The following is a 20,845-nucleotide window of genomic DNA, read 5'->3' on the forward strand; positions in this document are numbered from 1 at the left end:
GCTCATCAAATCTTAAACCAAACTTCTACTTTGTGGCAATCGATAGACAGTTAATTCTTGGAGTGGAACTAGTATGGGTCTCACAAAAATGGGGTGCAAATGGTAGTAATCAGGCAAAGAAGTGAGTGGAAATAGAGAAAGAGGGTAGTGTGAAAAGGGGTGAATAGATCTTAGAAAAGAATTGGGAGAAGAGTTCCATTCCTATAGTGGGAAAGATATCGTCAATGTCGGACTTAACTGTTGGCTATTGGTGTTCGAGAAAAGATCTTAAAAAGACAGTGAGAGAGAGCTTGATTGAAATTCAAAAAATAAATCTCATATATATATACACATATATAATATTCTAGCGATGGCTGCTTGAGCTGTTAAAGGACCTCTAAAGCTGTCACTGCTAAAGCACCTAATGGTCGTTAAAATGACAAAGCCTTTTCTAGACAGGCTCTACTAAGGCAATCCTGGGCCTTCAAAGAAGTAGACAAACAAAAAAGCCGTCCCTCATCTGCTAAAGCAGTTGCACTAGATAACTAGTGACCATCAATATTCAACAAGTCCCAACAAACTCCGATCGGGATTTTAGAATTGGCTTAGAATCATATGCTCACAGACGAACTATGTTACCCTACTAAATTAGAAATTTTGGACTCAATGATATAATTACAATTTTCATTTGAAGTCATTTTTATAAAAAATGTGTCCTACATCCTTAGGATTCATTTGAGCCTAATTCCAGCCAATAGCCCATAATAAGTAATAAAGCTTCAAGGCCCAAATAAAGAGTCAACATAGCATAAAATCAATTCTCAAAAGAAAATGAGACATCTAATGAAATACGTGGCAATTTATCTAAGGTTTTGTCCCAATACCTATTCCTTAACCTCTAAAGCTCTATAATAGGAAAATGGCTCTAAATACCTAACGAACTACTTGGTAACCAAACTATAAGTCCTAGTAAGTCATAAATGACCCAGGGTAGCAATAGATGCTCTAAATATAGAGAAACATGAAAGTAATGGAAATGACCTAGAGGATCATTATAACATGAACTACTAAAAGTAAATTCCTCCACAAAAGTAAAGTGTTAATAAGTAACTGAATACTCGAACAGGTAGGGATACAAGGTCCACATATTATACTAGACCTCTATGTAAGCCCCCTTGACTGGATGGTGTACCACTAAACAAAAACTAAAGAAATATCTCTTGAGCATAACTGTCTAAAATCTTTTGAGAAAATAGACACATGTTCCTCAATTAAGATCAGCCTCTTATTAACATTGTCCGATTGAAGCATTCGAGACTCTTTAAGAATGTAATGTTGCAACATAGATATATGTAAAACTGGATACATGGCTGTAAATGCTACATGCAAAGCTAAATCATATGATACCTCTCCAACTATCTGTAGGATCTCAAATTGTCCAATATAACTAGGGTTGTGCCTTGTCCTCCACTAGAACCTCATCACACCCTTCTTAGGTAGTACTCGCATAATGACCTAGTCACTAACACTAAACTTTAAGCTATAAAAACTATGGGTAGTATAAGACTTCTGCATACTCCATGCTGTCTATAAGATCTCTTTAATCACAAGAACCTAATCAAATGACTCATGAATCAAATTCGTACCACGAGGCCTAACCTTAGAAGTTGCAAATCAACTAATCAATTATCGATAGTGCCTACAATACAACTCCTTGAATAGGGCCATCTTAATATATATATTAAAGTTTGTATTATAATAAAACACCATCAAAGATAAAAGCATGTTCCACAGGACACTAAAATGAAAAACACTAGTGTGAAGCATATACTCCAAACCCTAAATAGTCTACTCTAACCAAAATTTCAAATGCTATCAAAACAACAAAAAGTGAGAGGTAAACTATCTATGAAGTCTATATTAGCCCACTCATTTCCACTCGAGAATGAGTAACCTCTTAAGCAATTCACTAGGTCTCAAATGCTTGTACTTTACTTTCTTGAAACATGGTCACCGAGCCATAAATTCTAATCTCTTTGGGTACTAATGCACCCGTAATGATCTCTCACATACATACACATCTTAGTTGTCCTAGGTTGGATAGAATATTTGTAGTTGTGAGTCTTTTGGAGAATCAACAGAATCAAATCTCCAACCATTAAAATATAAATATGACTATTTAATCTCATAACACCCTCTAAATCTATGGTATCCCTCCTAGACTCATATCTCATTACCTGATCTCAAAAGCCACAAAGTTTGCGATCCTCAAATTGATAATACTAAATTTGCTCAAGTAAGGTAGATTTAACCTTAACACTAGAAAAAATCCTCTTAGCATCAAAGATATCAACTTGAACTATCAAGTTGGATAAATGTTATATGTAAAAAGCCAATGATCACTCCAAAATGAAATAAAGGCCAGCTACCTATACACTCTACCCTCGACTCAAGGCATCTACTACCACATTTGGCTTGCTTGAAATATTGGCACCGAGTGAGAAACTCTACTCTATCTCTTTGGATATTGATCCATCAGTAATGCTACCTTAAATACCAATATATCTTAGTTGTCATAGGTTGAATAAAATATTTTGAGTTATGAACCTTTCATGAGAATCAACATAATAAAATTTCCAACCATTAGAATACAAATTTTCCCATTTAGAACCAAGACACTCTCCAAATATATGGTATCCCTCCTAGACTCACATCTCATCACATGATTTAAAAATCCACAAAGTCTACAATCCTCAAATTGACAACCCCAAATCTACTCAAGCAAGGTAGATTTAGCCTCAACACTAGCAAGAATCCTTCTTAAGTCAGAAATATCAAGTTGAACAATCAATATAGCTTAGGACTGTCTGTCCAAAGCAAATGGCCACTCTAAAATATAATAAAGGCTAAGATACCCATACTCAGTGACCTTCGACACAAGGCATTTGCTGCTATATTTGCCTTCCTATGATGGTATAAAATAAAAATATTATAGTCCATCATCACCACAATCCATCCGTGGCACCTCAAAATAAGCTTACTTTGTGTCATGATATATTTAAGACTACAATGGTCAACGAAGATTTTATAGTGGCACAACATAGACTCAAAAACTATTGCTGCCAACTTAAATTCATAAGAGGGGTATTTTAACTCATGAAACATTATCTCCCCAATGCATAAGAAATAACACAAGTTTTCTATATCATAAGACACCCGTAATCCATACCAAAAGAATTATAATAGATTGTGAAACCCTTACCTTCAACTAGAATAGTCAAATAGGAGCTAAAGTGAGAAACTTTCTATGCTTTAAATAGATCACTTTGAAACTCATAGACTATTAAAATAGAACCTTCTCCATGGTTAATCTACTTATAAAGGTTGTAGTAGTAGTAAAAATCTTTCGAAACAACTTGTAGTATCCTCCTAAATTAATAAAACTACAAACATCAGTAAGAGACGTGGGCCTAGCCCAATCACAAATATCCTTAATATTTGGGGGGGTCCATCACAATACACTTCCCGAATACCATATCACATAATAAAGCTACAGAATCAAGCTAGAATTCATAGTTTAAGAATTTGGTATAAAGCCTATAAACACCCATTATGTAGAGAACAATCCTTAAATATTGCTCTTGCTCCTACTTACTATTAGAATATATAAGGATATCATCAATAAAAATATCATGGGGTAGTACATATAAGGATTAAAAACACATTTCATCCTATCCATAAATGTTGTTGATGGATTAGTCAACCCAAAAGGCATCCCCTGGAACTTATAATGGCAATAATAAGTCTTAAAGGATGTCTTAAGGATGTCCTCAGCCTTGATCTTCAATTGATGGTAAATATACCTCAAATTAGTCTTATAATAAACTATTTCCCTATAAAGTTGGTCAATAAATCATCAATACAAGTCATAGAATACTTCTTCTTTATTGTCACAATAAAAAATTTGATGTAGTTGATACGTATATTCATAGAACCATCCCTCTTCTTCACAAATAGAATTGGGGCACCCAAAGTCAGTAATCTTTATATGATGAAACCCTTACCCATAGGATCCCAAAGTTTAATATTTAACTTTTTTAGCTTAGCTAGATCCATATGATAATGAGTTATAAAGATAGGTTGGGTGCCTGGCTCGAGGGCAATAGCAAAATTAACATCATACTTAAGTAGAAAGCTAGGTAGGTTAGTATGAAAAACATTAGGAAAATAACAAACAATAGGAACAGAATCAAGTAAAGGACTCTTAACACTAATATCCCAAATATAAGCAAGGAATGACTCAAAACCTCTTGATACCAATCTCCTAGCTCAAATAAAAACAATCCTTATCGAGGTGTAGCTAAAAGATTTCTACCACACAATTGGGGGTATACTAGGTATGGATAAAGTAATGGGTCTTATCAAAGCTATCTAAAATAGCATTATAAGGGTATAGCCAATCCTTGTGTAGAATCATTTTAAAATCTACCATATCCAATAGAATATGACCAACCCGAGTATCTTACCCTTAAATAGTAACCTAACACAATCTCTATACCTGATCTACTACTAATAAATCACCTATAAGGGTAGCCATATGAAATAGCATAAATAAAGGTGTCTAAGATAACTATAATGATGATTCATAATAGGAGGAAATATGCCCAAATAGTGGACCTAGATCAAATAACGTAGAAGCTAGTTGATGGCATACTAAAATCATATAAGTATGCCTCCAGATCATGATATTGACTTTGCTATTAATGTTGATCCAAGCATCAAGCCCATTTCTATTCCTCCATATAGGATGGCCCAATAGATTTGAAGAAATTGAAGAAACAATTGCAGGAGTTGTTAGATAAGGGATTTATCTAACCTTGTGTATCAACATACAGTGCACCTCTCTTATTTGGAAAGATAAAGGATAGGTCTATTTATGTGTGTATTAATTATCAATAGTTGAGCAAGGTAACGATTAAGAATAAGTATCCTCTTCCTTATATTGATGATTTGTTCGATCATTTTAGAGGTACTTTATTGTTTTAAAGATTGATTTTAGATTCGGGTATCACCAACTAAAGATTAGAGCTATGGATATTCCAAAAACTACTTTCTAGACTCAATACAGTCATTATGAGTTCTTGGCCATGTCTTTTGGATTGACTAATTCCCCAACTACATTCATGGAATTGATGAATCGGGTATTTTAACTATATATCAACTCTTTTATCATTATAGTTATAGGTGATATCTTGGTTTACTCTAAGATTGAGGCCGGCCATTAGGATCATTTGCATATTGTACTTCAGATATTGAGGGTTGAGAAGTTGAAGGCTAAGTTCTCCAAATTTGAGTTTTGGTTAGAGTATATTTCTTTCTTGGGTTATGTGGTAACCATGAATAATATTATTATCGATCCTACAAAGATTGCAACGGTTTGTGATTGGGATAGGCCTAATTCTTCTATAAAGATTTGAAGTTTTATTGGTTTGGTAGGTTACTACTAGCACTTTGTTAAGAGTTTTTCATACATTGCAGCTCGATTGACTAAGTTGACTCAAAATAAGATTTCCTTTTAGTTGTTTTGATGCTTATAAGGCAAGCTTCCAAAAACTTAAGTATTTGTTGACTTTAGCTCCTATCATGACTTTGCCCAAGAAGGGCATGGGTTTTATCATCTTCTATAATACTTTTGGTGTAAGGTTAAGTGTTGTGTTAATTCATAAAAGTAAGGTGATTAAATATGCTTCTCATCAATTGAAGCCCTATGAGAAGATTTACCCCATCTATGATTTGAAGTTGTATACAGTTGTTTTTTATTTAAAGTTACAAAGGCACTACTCGTATGGAGTCTGTTGAAATATCAGATCATTGTAGACTTTAGTATTTCTTTATCTAGTGGATACTAATATGAACTAGCATATTTGGCTTGAGTTTCTTAAGGATTATGACAAGACTATTCTCTATCATCTGTGCGAGGCTAATGTTGTTGCAAATGTCTTGAGTTGAAAGTCAACTAGCATGGGTTACTAGTGGCGCATCTTTTGACCCAGGAAATGCCTTTTGCCTTAGTGGTTTTTTCTTTGGCTAACTAGATAGTTAGGTTTGATATTTTCATACCTGGGTGTGTTTTGATATTTGTTAAGGATAGTTCTTCTTTAATGGAGCATATTTAGGCTCATCAATTTAATGATGTTGGGTTAAAGTGATTCATGATAAGGTGTTGGGTGATGATGTTAGGAGTTACTAATATGTATCGTGACTTGAGATAAAATTACTGGTAGGGTGGTATGTGTAGCAAATTTTGTAGCTTATTGCCTATGTTGCCATTAGGTAAAGGGCGAGCATTTGAGGCCTGGTGGTTTGCTTTAGAGGTTACCCATTCCTGAGTAGAAATAGGAATAAATCATTACGGACTTTAAGTCTCGGTTACCTCCTACTTCTTGTGGCTCTGACAGTGTTTGGTTCATTGTTGATTTAATTGAACACGTCTGCTCATTTCATTCCAATTTAGGTTTCTTTCAGTAATAAGAGGTTCGCACGTATCTACATTCATGAGATAGTTTATCTTCATGGTATACTTGTGTCTATCATCTCAAATAGAGTTTTAGTGTTTACATCTCACTTTTTGAAGACTATTTAGAAGAAGTTAGGTACCCAGGTTGATCTTAGTATAACTTTTCATGCCCAGACCAATTGTCAGTCAGAGTAGACTATTCAGGATTTGAAGGATGTGCTCTGCACATTTTTATGGACTTTGGAGGTTATTGGGAGCAACATCTAGCTTTAGTGGAGTTTGCGTATACTAATAGTTGTCATTCTAGTATTGAGATGGCTCCTTTTGAAGCTTAGGTTTCTAAGATTAGACCTAGAGGTTTGGGCTTGCTTTATGAGTCTTTGGATAGAGTTTGGATCATTTAGGATTGACTTTGAGCGTCTTAGAGTGGACAGAAGTGCTAGGCAGATTGTAGACTTTGTGCCTTGAGATTTAGTGTTGGTAATCGAGTTTTTCTTTGTGTGTTACCCATGAAGGGCATGATGAGATTAGGAAAGAGGGGAAAACTAAGCCCCAGGTATATTGGACCTTTTAGAATTCTTCAAACTATTGGGGATGTGTCTTATCAGTTCTCATTGCCCCTAAATTTATTAGTTGTTTATCCAGTTTTACATGTTCCCATGCTTCAGTGTTTTATTTAAGATGAGTCTTATATCATTCATTGGGATTCAGTCCAGTTAGATGAGAGGTTGTCTTTTATTTAGGATCCTTTCTCAATTTTAGCCAGAGATATTAGATAGTTGCATTCTAGAGATATTTCAGTGGTTAAGGTTCAGTAGAGCCATTGATTGGTAGATGAGGCTACTTGGGTGGTTGATTCTGAAATACATGGTAGTTATCCCCAGTTTTTGGCTGATCTAGTCATTTCCCTTGCCTTTAATTCAAGGAAGAACTAGAATTTTAGTGGTGGATGATCTAATGACTTCTTTTTTGGTTATTTTTGTAAATTATTTATTTTTATGTGATTCAACCATTTTAACCCTCCTCATGGTTGCTTTATGGTATTTCTGGGGAGTGGGGAGATTGGCATGGTTCCTAATGCATTTCAGTGTGTTTTGTGTGAATTTGTCATTTTTAGAGGTTAAAAAGGCTATTAGTTGACTTCGGTCAACATTTATTAATATATGCATCAGATGGAAAAATGGAATGCACAATAGATTTGGAACATCGATTTTAGGTAACATGGTTAGTATGGTTTTATGGGTAGTACATATCATTTTAACCCTTGGTTTGAAAATTTATGAAGTTGGGTTTCGAAGGTCAATTCTGTTCAATAATGTTTTTTTCAAAAATCTACTACCGCCATTGAGTCCAAAGAATTGAATTTGATAGGGTAGCATAGTTCATTTATGTTCTGGGGATCCCGGATGAATCCTAAGGGGTCCGCTGACACATGGAATTCTCCAAGTCTCCAGCTAGTGCACCTCTCAAGTGATATTTTGGTCACGTAAGCAACTTGGTTGTCAGCCAAAGTTTCACCTAAGTGACGGCAGACTCGCTTAAGAGATTGTTGCTTAAGCGACAACTTAGTCATTTACACGACACTCCTGTGCCAAGCGACTCGGTGATTGGATAAGCTATGCCAAGGATAAATTCCCTATTTTCGTGAATTTTTTCACCATTTTTGAGAGTTGGAACATGGGGTTTTATGTTTTTGAGCGATTTCTTCCATTTTTAAACTTGAGTAATCTCCAAATCCCTGTTTCAACTTTTTCTTCAATTAAACTAGAATTGAAAGTTGGAATTTGGAGAATTTGGCCCGAAAAGCCTAAATTAGCAATTCTTTGAGTTAAACACCAATTTCAATCCATTTTCACTTGGGTTTTCCTCTATGACTTCCTTTAATCAGAGGTAATATATTTTTGGACAAAAATTTTGGCTTTATCCTATTTTTTGAAAACTCAATTTAGGGGTCTATTTTGACTCCGACCCCAAAAATAAAAATATAGGTATCATTGGCTTTCTTTTGACGCGTATATTCTAAATTTGTATGCTTTAGTTGATTCTGTATCTATACGTGAGGGGAGATCTCCATGTTAAAGGTTCTTTGGGGTGATTTTTGGCATTCAGGGTAGTTATGACTTTACTTTCTTCAAATTGGGATGGGTAGTTAATATTGGTATAACATTATGTTATGGGTGTGGGAACTATCAAGGAAATGACTTTATTAGTATTTTGTGCCTGGGAGCCTATGTTGTTGTTATTTGGTGGTTTTTAAGTCATTACTTGCTATATGTGACGGTGTGGGGACGTACATGATGCTTTTGGCCTTGTGTATGTATATTTGGCTGCATCTTTTCTAGTGAAAAGCCTAAATTATAATTTATGTCATATCAATGGCATATTGTTGTATATTTTTACTCTATTGACATATAGATTATATTGGATTCATGGACGGTTGACATATTGAGTGGATTTTGATTCACATGGTTTGGTATATTTTTTAAATTTTGAAATTCTCATTCTGGTTGATTGTTTCACATCCTCATATCATATACATTTATGAAAAATTGGTACCACTATGGAAATACTGGCTTTTACAGACAGAAAATGTAACTTCTTTAAAAACCATCTGCCAATGTATATGCCGAAGATGAGTTATGGATATTAGATTAGTATAGGATATTGGATTGTAAATGGGTTGAAGAACCCCTATAGATCATACCTTAGAAGCATAGATTGATAGGTGTATAGGGAAGTTGTGTGACAATCTCGTGCATCACATCATCTTCATCATCATCATCTTCTACTTTTTTATTGCATTTCTATACTGAGTACATTCTATATTGTATTTTCGTTCTTGATGTGCTATCTATCTATTTGCACTTCTTTCTTGTACTTGTATTTTGGAACTGTTAGTGGAGACATTATGGGCTATCATATGGGACATTTTCTGATTATAGGTGATGTTTTCATAGTGTGTATTTTATATACTTTGTTTTCCACTTTGATCAGTTGGCCTATGATACCTACCAAGTACAAATGGACCATACTCATCCCTATTGTGCTCTTTCGGTATAGATCCAGGTACGAGTGCACTACACAGTAGCTGATTCAGGCGGTATCTGGAGTATTTTTGGGTTAGCGGTTGGTCTATGCTTCCAGAGTTGATTTAATACCTTTCTTATTTAGTGGAGTATTTCTGCACTATCAGTTGTATAGTTTGATTTTGAGATTTATTTAGTTGATTCTTAAAATGTGACACTGGATTTTGGGAGATCTATGGTATCTTAGTTATGTATTTTCCCACTATTATTGTATATGTGTGGTACAGATTCATTCTAGAAGAATTGCCTTGATTTTGGTGTTGTTTTCTCATTTCATATCAGTTTGGTAATAGGCTTACTTGTCAAGGCTTGCCACGACAAGCGCTATCATAGCCCTTGGTTTTTGGGTCATGACAGTGGTGCACCAACTGGAGACTTAGAGAATTTCAAGTCTCTGCAGATCCCTCAAGATTCATCCAGAATTTCAAAAATGTAAACGAACTATGCTCCTAGACTCATTTCGAAGCTTCAAACTTAATGGTGTCATTTTTACAAAGTTGACCCCCAAAACCAAAATTCAAAACTTTTCAAACTGAGGGTTGATGTCACGACCCGAACCAGGGCCTGGCCGTGATGGGTATCTCAAGTCCACCGAGGACCGAAGACCACCCCTTTTTTCTAATAAATAGAACACAATACATCTACCAATGACAAGATAGATAAATAAAATAGCTTAGAGAGGAATCAAAGAATTTCAACAACCATCCCAATCCACAGTAATCCATAAAGACTCTAATAACCAAGAACAACCTATGTCGGGACATGCCCCCGACCATAGCCAAAATGAGAATTAAAAAGGTAGTCTAGACATAAATTAAAAAATGCCTTATAATGATAGGCCTACCGGAGAATGGAAGCTCACCACTTCAGGACTGACTAGTGAACGAACCAGAATTGCCTATACTGTAAAAGAAAATAGAAATATTTCTAGACCTGCATTGCATGGGCATACGGCATCCGAGGACAGTTAGCAGTGTGAGCACTAGTATGTAACTTAGGAAAGGGATTAAGTAATTCCATGATCAAATTAATCCAAAACCATGCAAAACAAATGCACAGAATTATACACATGCATATATATATAAAATAAGATGGGATAGGGAACAAGGTTTAGCATGAGATTTAAAATATTAGCTTGGACTATGTAGAATAACCGTAAAAATAAAAAACCCATGGGCTAGATGGGTTTGGTTCCTCCCACCAAAAAGGCTCCAGTGCATGTTAGTTGCACGAAACGGACGTATCAAGGAAGACCACGAAATACACCGACTTCATGTAAATCCTGGATACAAATATATGTATAAAGTTTGACACATGCACACGGTCATTAAGAACTACTCCCATGCCAGCAAATGTGGGTTTCCAGTATTAATCCTTTAGGACCTCCACCTTCACGAAAAGCTACACAGTCCCCTTTAAGAAGAATTAAAACAGTTACACATTCTTGTTTATTAACCAAGAATCATTCCTCATGGCATATACCTTTGGTATTGTCATACCTTATGCTTGTAAGCTAATATCATTATGCTAGTCCTATTATTCATCACCTTAAGGGAATGCCTCGACCCCATAATTTATCAAGTCAAATTAGGAGAATGCCTCGACCCCCGTAGTTTATAAAAAAATCAACTTGGGAGAATGCCTCGACCCCTATGATTGCAGTTTAAGATCAAAAGATGTCCAAAAAGGCCTTCAAAAACCTTTTTATCTTATTATCCATTTATACAATGCAAAAGTTCAGGGAAGTAAGCCGAATCATGTGATTAATCATATTTCCAAACAACTTATGCATATGGGTTGAGGGAGCACAATTTCCAAAACCAAATTTCCAAACCCAAATTATCAAATTTGTGGAATGCCTCGACCCTCATCCTATTAACAATACCCATGCATCCCAACGGGTTTCAAAATACATAGATAAAGCATGAACAATAAATTACAGCCTTGAAAATAGAATTCAAGTAACCATCACTCCAAAACCCTCAACCCAAATCAATTCCACATATAAATCTACAGGAATAACAATAAAACCCATGCCTTTAGAGACAACAAGTTTAAGGGAAGAGATTACATGTCTGAGATACCAAGAAATTTTGAGAAGAAAGCACCCTTTGAGCACTAGATGGCCAACCTTAGAAAACCTTATGTATTTCTTCTTAGGGATTTTGAGAGAAGAGAGAAGTATGTTGGGGTGATAATAAGACTCTAAAGGTGTTTTATAGATATGGGTCTTATCTGGTGAAAAGGGGAAATGACCAAAGTGCCCCCAATTAAAATAGAGGAAAAAGTGTCGTTAGTGACTACGAGTCACGTCATCACTGATGACGTATAGTTATGAGTCGTCACCACAACTCGTGGTCTGGGCAGAGACATGGGTCTTCCTCATTTTTAACCTTACAATTCGTACCATATGGCTCATACACAGACATTGTGACTCTGGGTCCTAGATGCAACCACAACAGTGACTTTGGTCCCTACACTAATTTGGTTACAAGTCACGCCCTACTACTCATGACCACTCCTCACGACTCGTTAGATACTAATAGTGATCAGGACATGAAATTTATCAAACTCACTCGTTACCCTATGACTCAAGCCCTAATAAGGATATCTTAAGAATCATTAGGTGAAACGTATCCTGCGCAGTGAGCTCAAAACGTCAGAAATTTTAGAACCAAAAATTTGGGTGTTATATTCTCCCTCCAGGATCTTTCATCCTTGAATGATTCGTAAAGGAATCCATTAGCATGATTGTAAAAAAGAAAAAGAACCATAATTCTTTTAACAAATCAGAAAACACAAGGTGTAAGAAAACCAGCTTAATCACGATTATCCAACTCGGGGAATAAGAACGGAAAGTTTGAGTTCATGTCCTCTTCAACTTTCCAAATAACTTCTTCAACCTTTTGGTTCCTCCATAGAATCTTCACCGAAGCCACTTCCTTAGTCCTTAAACGATGGGTTTTTCTATCCAAAATATTCATCGGGACTTCCTCAAAAGAAGAGGAATTCAAAATACCCAATATCCTCAATAGGCACCACCAAAGAAGCATCACCCACCCACTTTTTCAACATCGAAACATGAAAAAATGAGTGAAGAAAACCCAAACTCAAAGGCAAATTTCAACTCATAATGAACCTTCGCCACTCTCCTAAAAATCAAGTACGGACCAACATAATGAGGACTGAGCTTCCCCTTCTTCCCAAATCTCATTACTCCCTTCATAGGAGATTCCTTCAAGAACACCCAATCACCAACCTCATACTCTAGCTCTCTTCCCCTCATATCCGCATAGAACTTTTGGTGACTTTTCCAGCCTTAAGACTATCCCATATCACCTTTGACACTGGATGAACTAGGGCCTTGTCACAATGGGCATCTTAGGCCGAACATGGCGCGGAGACCACCCCGTTATCCAAACCAACCAACCAAGAATATACCTTGAGTTTGATGAATTCCGAACGTAAAACAAGATAGAGAGATTAACAACACAAAGACTTTGGGATAGGTCCAATACCATGACCATCCCAAATAAGTCTATCTATCCAATGCACAAACAACAATCGTAACAAAACCAAAATAATAACCATCTCCACATCCATACCATAGTAAAATGGAACAAGCACAAATCAAATACAGTCATACAATATCAACCACAATACTAATACAATTACTAAGGCTAACGCCACTGCCATACCACCGATACCAACCCATGGTATTCTCACAAAGCCTTTATCCAATATCAAAACAACATTTGGTCGAGGCATGCCCCCGACTATAGCCAAAACCAATGTCTAAGACTAAACTAATAGAAAGTATGACCAATACCTGCATCACGTAGGGATATAGCATTGAATATGGTTAGCGGTTGGAGCGCTAGCACGTAACTCAAGGATATGGATAAAATAATGCCAACAGTTCAAAGCCAATCAATCAATACATATACCAATACAATAAATACATATACATATATATATTCTAACACCATGATGGGATAGGAAAAAGATTAGCATGAACTTTAGAAATCATTAACCTTGGTTGTGTAGCATGACCTTCATAGTACGAGGTACCCACTGGATATATGGGCCCAAATCTTCCCTAGATGCAAGGGCCAATGTGTGTAGACACATGAACCAGAGAATATCCATATCCGTATATGACTTTATGGGGAACTTGAACCTCCCAGCATAATAAAGGTGACTTAAGCACTAATAAGTGTAGTAATGGGGACTTGAACCTCTCTTTCATATGTTCATTTGGGGGACTCGAACCACCCGGTCATAAGACAACTGCACAAGCTAGTGCAATTTCTAGTGTCAGCCCTCAGAACTCTACTTTAATGGATCAACAACATATCTCATTATTAAGCTTAATTTAAAACCATAATTTCATATACACAACTATTCATCCAATTACGTAACCAAAGGCACTTCGTTGGTATCATCATACAAATACTACTTGCAAGTTTGCATCATGCCATTACCATTATCAATCAACCATCCATTTATTTTACTTTGGGACTCGAACCTATCATCTAATAAATACACTTGTTCAATTAAAAGTTTAGGGACTCAAACCCATTATCAAGTGAAGACATAAATAAATTTAATGTTTGGGACTCAAACCCATGTAAGTAAATAAACTGCCAAGGTTACCATTTAAATCATTACATGGACAACAAGGGCTTCACAAAATTATTTACCAACCATTCATATTCATTAGTCCAATGCATTAGTTCAAAACATCATTAACATGTGACTAGTTTATTCTTTTGGGTATTTTTACAAACACCGTGAGGGCATATTATTATCAAGACCAAAATCAAGGTAAAAACCATCATGTCTAGGGTTACCCATGACACACTTGTGAAACAATAATTACCAAGCACACATATGTGCAAACCATCATAAAAAACATGCATAAACAAAAGTTAAACAAAGAGTAAACAATACTCAACTATATGCAACAAAACCCTCAATTTTGATTTTTGAAACCACCAATTAAGAATCATAATCACACTTTAAAGCATATGATATTTATGAACTAACAATGAGAGAAGAGTCAAATTCCTTATTCTAGAAGATTCACGGCAGAAACTTGACTCTTAAGCCTCAAGATGAACACCTTTAAAGAACCTAAGCTCTAATCTTCAAGAGAGAGTTTAGAGTAGATTTTGATGTGTTCGAACTTCCAATAGTAGGTTATGAGAGGCCACAACATATTTTAAGATGTGGGGAGGTAAGGGTTTTATGGTGGGAAATGTCTAGAATACCCTCAGCTTAAAACCTAAAAACATAATTGTAGGAGAGTACGACCACACCCCCAAACCATACCCTAGGGTATAAGTGGTACCCTTATCTCGTACCCTAGACATCACCTTGGACTACCATATTGACCAACATATGATCACAAAGGACTAACTCATATCCTAACATACGATAAGTACCCCTAGAATCGTACCCTATCCTGAATCATCTAGACTAAACGTTGGGCATCATACAACTTAAGATCATATACCTCGCACCCTATCATACAACTAGTAAGATTCCTAGCCACACCTTGGATAGAACCTAACCAAACTATATTGACTACCATACGAGGGGGGGCCTTAAATCCTTTCTTAGCATATGACTAGTATGCTCAAATCATATGTGATCCAGTAACTAAAACTCAAGAATTTTTCTGAGGGTCAAAAGCCAAGGTGTATCAATTCTCCCCCACTTGGATCATTCATCCTCGACTGATGGGTAAGGAATGTACAAGCATAAGTTAACAGATTATTACATATCAAAGAAACCTTTAACAAAGTTACAAAAAAAGATGTGATGAAGAACACATACCTTCCACACAAATATTCAGAGTAAGGAACAAATGCGGATACTTGGACTTCATGTCCTCCTTGACCTTCTAAGTAGCTTCTTCAACCATATGGTTCCTCCAAAGAACTTTTACTGAAGCCACATCCTTTGTATCTAACAAATGAACTTGATGATTGCTACGGGTGTCACGAGCTCGAGACCATTTACTAGAAGTCAAGCTCGTGAACTAGAAAGACTTCAAGGTGTGTTTATGAAAATGGATGCGGTTGAGCTTGTTGTGAACTCGCCCAAGGGAGTGTACTTCTTGACATGTGAGGGAGGACCTTAGGTTCTCAAAAATACACCCCAAGGCTGCCCCAAAAATCCCACACCCGCCACCTCTTCATGAAGGGCAAGGGGATCCTTTTGTAATCCTTTTTGAAAAGACTATTTAAGGTATTTCTTTAGATTGGTTCCTTAGTTCATTCTTGAAAACACTTGTAATATTGAACATCATATTTCCTCTCAAGAAAGGAGTAGACCACCAAACATTTGAAGATCACAAGTGAAAGGTTCCACTTGTGTTGTGAAATGGCTAAAAACAAGAGTGCTTGAGAGAACCGCGTTCCTCTTGTGTTCCCGTAGGAACTAGGTGCTTGTTAACTTGTTTTGTAGAGGTTTTAGAGTTTTATACACTCTTTAGTTGCTACCTAATAAGTTCTCTTTGTGTCAAGTTATCTATCTCCTTATTTTTCAAGTTAGTGTGTTTGTTGTTCTTGTTTGATGTCTTGTACATTTGGACTATTTTTTGTGAGTTTGTCGACTGTTTTGTGCTCTTGTAGATACCGTTTGGTATCAATGATCTATGATCTCAATTGGGACAATCTCATAAGATAAGGAGTCTAAAATACTCAACCCTTCCAAAGGAAAAATGGATGAAGGATCACCTACATACTTCCTCAACATAAAGACATGGTAAACCGGATGAATGGTGCTCAAAATAAAAGGCAACTCTAATTCATTGGCAACACTGCCAACCCTCTTCGAAACCAAGTAGGCACCAACATACCTAGGACTTAACTTCCCCTTTTTGCCAAACCGCATCACTCCTTTCATAGGAGATACCTTTAAGAACACCTATTCGCTAATATTGAACTCCAACTCTCTACGCCTGACATCCGCATAGGGCTTTTGGAGACTTTGAGAGGCTTTCAATCTATCAGGAATTACCTTCACCTTCTCTAAGGATTGGTGAACCAAATCAGGGCCAAACAACTTACCCTCACCAACTTCATACCACCTAATAGAAGAATGACATCTCCTATCATACAATGCCTCAAAAGGAGCCATACCAATGCTAGAGTGATAGCTATTATTATAAGCATATTCAATCAAAGGTAAATGGTCGAACCAACTACCACCATAGTCAATCATGCAAGCACGAAGCATATATTCTAATGATTGGATGGTCCTCTTCACTCGTCCATTTGACTGCGGGTGGAAAGCAGTACTAAGGCACATCATAGTTCTCAAACCTTTCTGGAATGACTTCCAAAAGTGAGATGAGAACAGAGTACCCTTATCCAAAATGATAGAAATTGGAGCACCATGCAACTTCACAATCTTTGCAAGATAGGACATGGAATAATCCTCCGCCGAATAACTAGTCTTCACCAGTAAGTGAGCAGACTTGGCCATCCTATCTATAATGACCCAGTTTGAATCATATTGGTTTAGAGACCGAGGAAGACCGGTAACGAAATCTATGTTAAGAACATACAATTTCTATTTAGGCAACTCTATATCTTGGTACAAACCACTGGGTCTCATATGCTCAACTTTCACTTATTGACATACCATACACTTAGCCACATAGTTAGCCACATCTCACTTTAAATTGTTCCACCAATAGAACTCCTTAAGATCATGATACATCTTTGTAGAACCAGGATGAATAGCATAACAAGATCTATGAGCTTTAACAAAAATCTTTTTCCTCAGATCATTGATGTCCGAAACACATAACCTTCCTTTGTACCTCAAGATACCATCACCACCAATCATAAAGTCAATAAACATTTGCTGACCTACATTACTCTTAAAATTTCTCATATCAGGATCCAACATTTGTATTTTCTTTATCTCAACAACAACAGACAATTGTGATACCTGATGCACAAAGACTCCACCGTTCTCAGAGTTTGTGAGATGAACACCAAGACTAGCCAAACGGTGAACATCCTTCACTAACTCCTGCTTATCCAAATCCACATAAGCTAGACTCCCCATGGATAACCTGCTAAGAGCATCAACAACGATGTTAGCTTTACGTAGATGGTAGTGAAGACTCATATCAGTCCTTTAGAACCTCAATCCATCTCCTTTGACTGAGATTTAGCTCTTTCTGAGTAAACACATAGTACAGGCGCTTATGATCATAAAAGATATCAACATAAACCCCATAGAGATAGTAACGCCAATTTTTTTACGAAAAATACCACAGCTAACAACTCCAAATGATGATTAGGATAGTTCTTCTCATGAACTTTCAATTTCCTAAAAGAATAAGCTACCACCCTACTATGTTACATCAGCACAAAACCCAGCCCAACACGAGAAACATCACAACACACTACAAAGCCGATATTACCCTCAGGCAGGGTCAAAACAGAAGTTGAAGTTAGGTTATCCTTTAACATCTCAAAACTACCCTCATATGTAGCTGACCTAAAGAACTTGGCCTTCTTCTGGGTTAACTTAGTCAAGGGGATAACTATAGTCAAAAACTTTCCATAAATATCCTATAGTAAGCGGCTAAACCCAAGAAGCTCTGAATATCAGTTGGAGTCATAGGTCTAGGAAACTTCTTAACAACCACAACCTTTTTGGGATCCCCCATGGTCCCTTCAATAGAGATAACATTACAAAGAAAAGTCACAGCCTTTAACCAAAACTCACACTTAGAGAACTTGGCATACAAACAATAATCCTTCAAGGTCTGCAATACAGCACGAAGGTGATTGAATGATCCACCTCACTCTTATAGTTTTCCAAGATCTCATTGATGAAGTGAATAACAAAAAAAGTCAAAAACTAATGGAAGACCTTAATTATCAAATCCATAGATCCTTCCGGAGCATTTATCAACCCAAAATACATAACTAGGAACTCATAGTGACCATATCATGTCCTGAAGGCAGTCTTAGGGATATCCATACCCCCAATCTTAAGCTGAAGATCACCCTAACTAAGATCAGTCTTAGAAAACACTTCGCACCTTGAAGTTGATCAAATAAGTCATCGATCCTAGGAAGAGGTTACTTATTCTTTATTTTCACCTTATTCAACTGAAGATAATCAATGCACTTCTTAAGTTAATCATCCTTCTTATGCATGAACAACACCGAAGAACCTTAAGCATACACACTAGGACAACTAAAACCTTTATCTAAGAGATCCTTCAGTTGCTTCTTTAGCTCCTCCAACTCAACCCGAACCATTCTATATGGACGGATAGAAATACGACGAGTGTCTGGAATAAGATAAATCCCCAAGTCAACTTTCCTATTGGGAGAAACACCAGAAAGATCATCAAGGAAAACTTTGGGAAACTCATTAACCATAGGAATGGATTCTAGGGAAGGACCTTCCGAGTTAGAATCTTTAACTAAGTCCAAATGATACAAATACCCTTTGGAAATCAATTTTCGTGCTCTAATGATCGGCTCATTAGGGAATTTGAATATGACCTTAAGGGTCCGACAATTTAAGGAAGCATAAAATGAATGCAACCAATCCATCAATATGACATCAAAGTCACTCATATCTAACTCTATCAAATCTATAAGAGTTTATGTACCACTAATAGATACCATGCATACCCTATAGACTCTATTTGAAATCACAGAGTCACCAACTAGGGTGGATACAGAAAAAGGATTAGAAATAAACTCAGGACCAAAACCAAAATGCACAGCCACAAATGGGTCACATAAGAAAGAGTGGACCCTGGATCAAGTAAACAATACACATCATATGAGAAAAGTTTCAACATACTAGTAATGACATCGGGAGATGCCTCAGAATCCTAGCGGAATACAAGAGCATATAAATAATTTTGGCCAGTGCCGATACTAGAGCGAAAACAAATGTATAAGCATCACCCTTTGGTGCAGGAGCAGATAATGAGTCAATCAAAACCTTGTTATCCCTAGAATCCATTCTAACACGATAGTCATGCTACATGTGACCAATTTGACCACTGTAAAAATATCTCTTCTTCTCTTCCTCACATAATCCACAAAATCTACAAAAATAATGGAATAGAGCTGATTGAGACCCACTAGCCTGAGATTGGGTACCCTATGCCCGGGACCCTCCATCATCCTAAGGCTGATGATAACCCAATGACTTCGGGTAAAAAGCACTAGCTATGTAGAAAGAACCAGAACTCCCCCACTTCTTCAGCCACTTACCACCATCTCTACCACTTTGCTCAGAAGGCCTAAATTTCTTCCCCTGCCTCTCACTAAACTTAATCTGCTTTGTAAACTTTTTCTCTACTTATTGCATATAAACAACCAACCTAGCGGCACCCATGTCCTTGATCAGCAAAGCAGCCTTAGTTTTAAGGATCAACTAATGAGATAATCCCAAAGTAAACTCCATCATTTGCGTCCTCTTATCAAACACCATCTCTAGAGTATACCGAGATAACTGGTGAAACTTCAAGGCATACTCTTTAACCGACATCTTTCCTTGTTTTAGATTAATAAACTATTTCATTTTTTCTTCCCTCAATACCTAAGGAAAGAAGCAGTCTAGAAATACATTAGAGAAACTCTCCCACAAAGATGACTCATCATCATCACCCCTTTCTCGGTCCCACTCTTTATACCATTAGTACGCCACATCCTTTAGCTGGTAGGCATCAAACTCCACCTCTTCCATGTTAGTGGCATGCATAATCTTAAAACTCTTTTCCATCTCATCCAAAAAACCTTAAGAATCCTCCTCCACCTTAACACCTATAAAAGTTAGAGGATTCAACCTCATTAATTGGCCAACCATTATGGCCTTAGAAGATGAAGTAGTAGATGCACCACACTCAGCTTGAGATGCTACCAAATGAACAAAAATATGAATCAACTAACATAACTCAACATTCATTATATTAGCCCGAGGAGGACTAGAGAGAATTGATGGAACTCTAGGATAATCAGAAACCAGAACCCTAGACCAAGTATGGATCCTATAAACAGAGTGTATTCCATCAACATTGTCCTAAGTTGGGACAGAAGAGTTTTCGTGAGCTTCAGATCATCGAGGCATGATCTGAAATACAAGCAAATAGAAATCAAAAGAATCCAAGACCTTAGACTCTATAGCTCGAAATAAGATAACAAGAAAGTGAAACATTTCTAAATTTTATAGCCTATCCCTTATGAGTGTGGCACGCAACACA

The 20,845-nt window shown here is 36.6% G+C and overlaps 1 pseudogene; it reads right to left on the reverse strand.

The window, feature by feature from the left end:
• The window catches only part of LOC124896134, a 45,560-nt pseudogene extending 27,890 nt beyond the window's left edge, over positions 1-17,670 (reverse strand).
• Between the last annotated feature and the right edge of the window lie 3,175 nt (positions 17,671-20,845).

This window comes from Capsicum annuum, chromosome 2, assembly GCF_002878395.1.
Source record: "Capsicum annuum cultivar UCD-10X-F1 chromosome 2, UCD10Xv1.1, whole genome shotgun sequence".
In the NCBI taxonomy this organism is placed as follows: domain Eukaryota; kingdom Viridiplantae; phylum Streptophyta; class Magnoliopsida; order Solanales; family Solanaceae; genus Capsicum; species Capsicum annuum.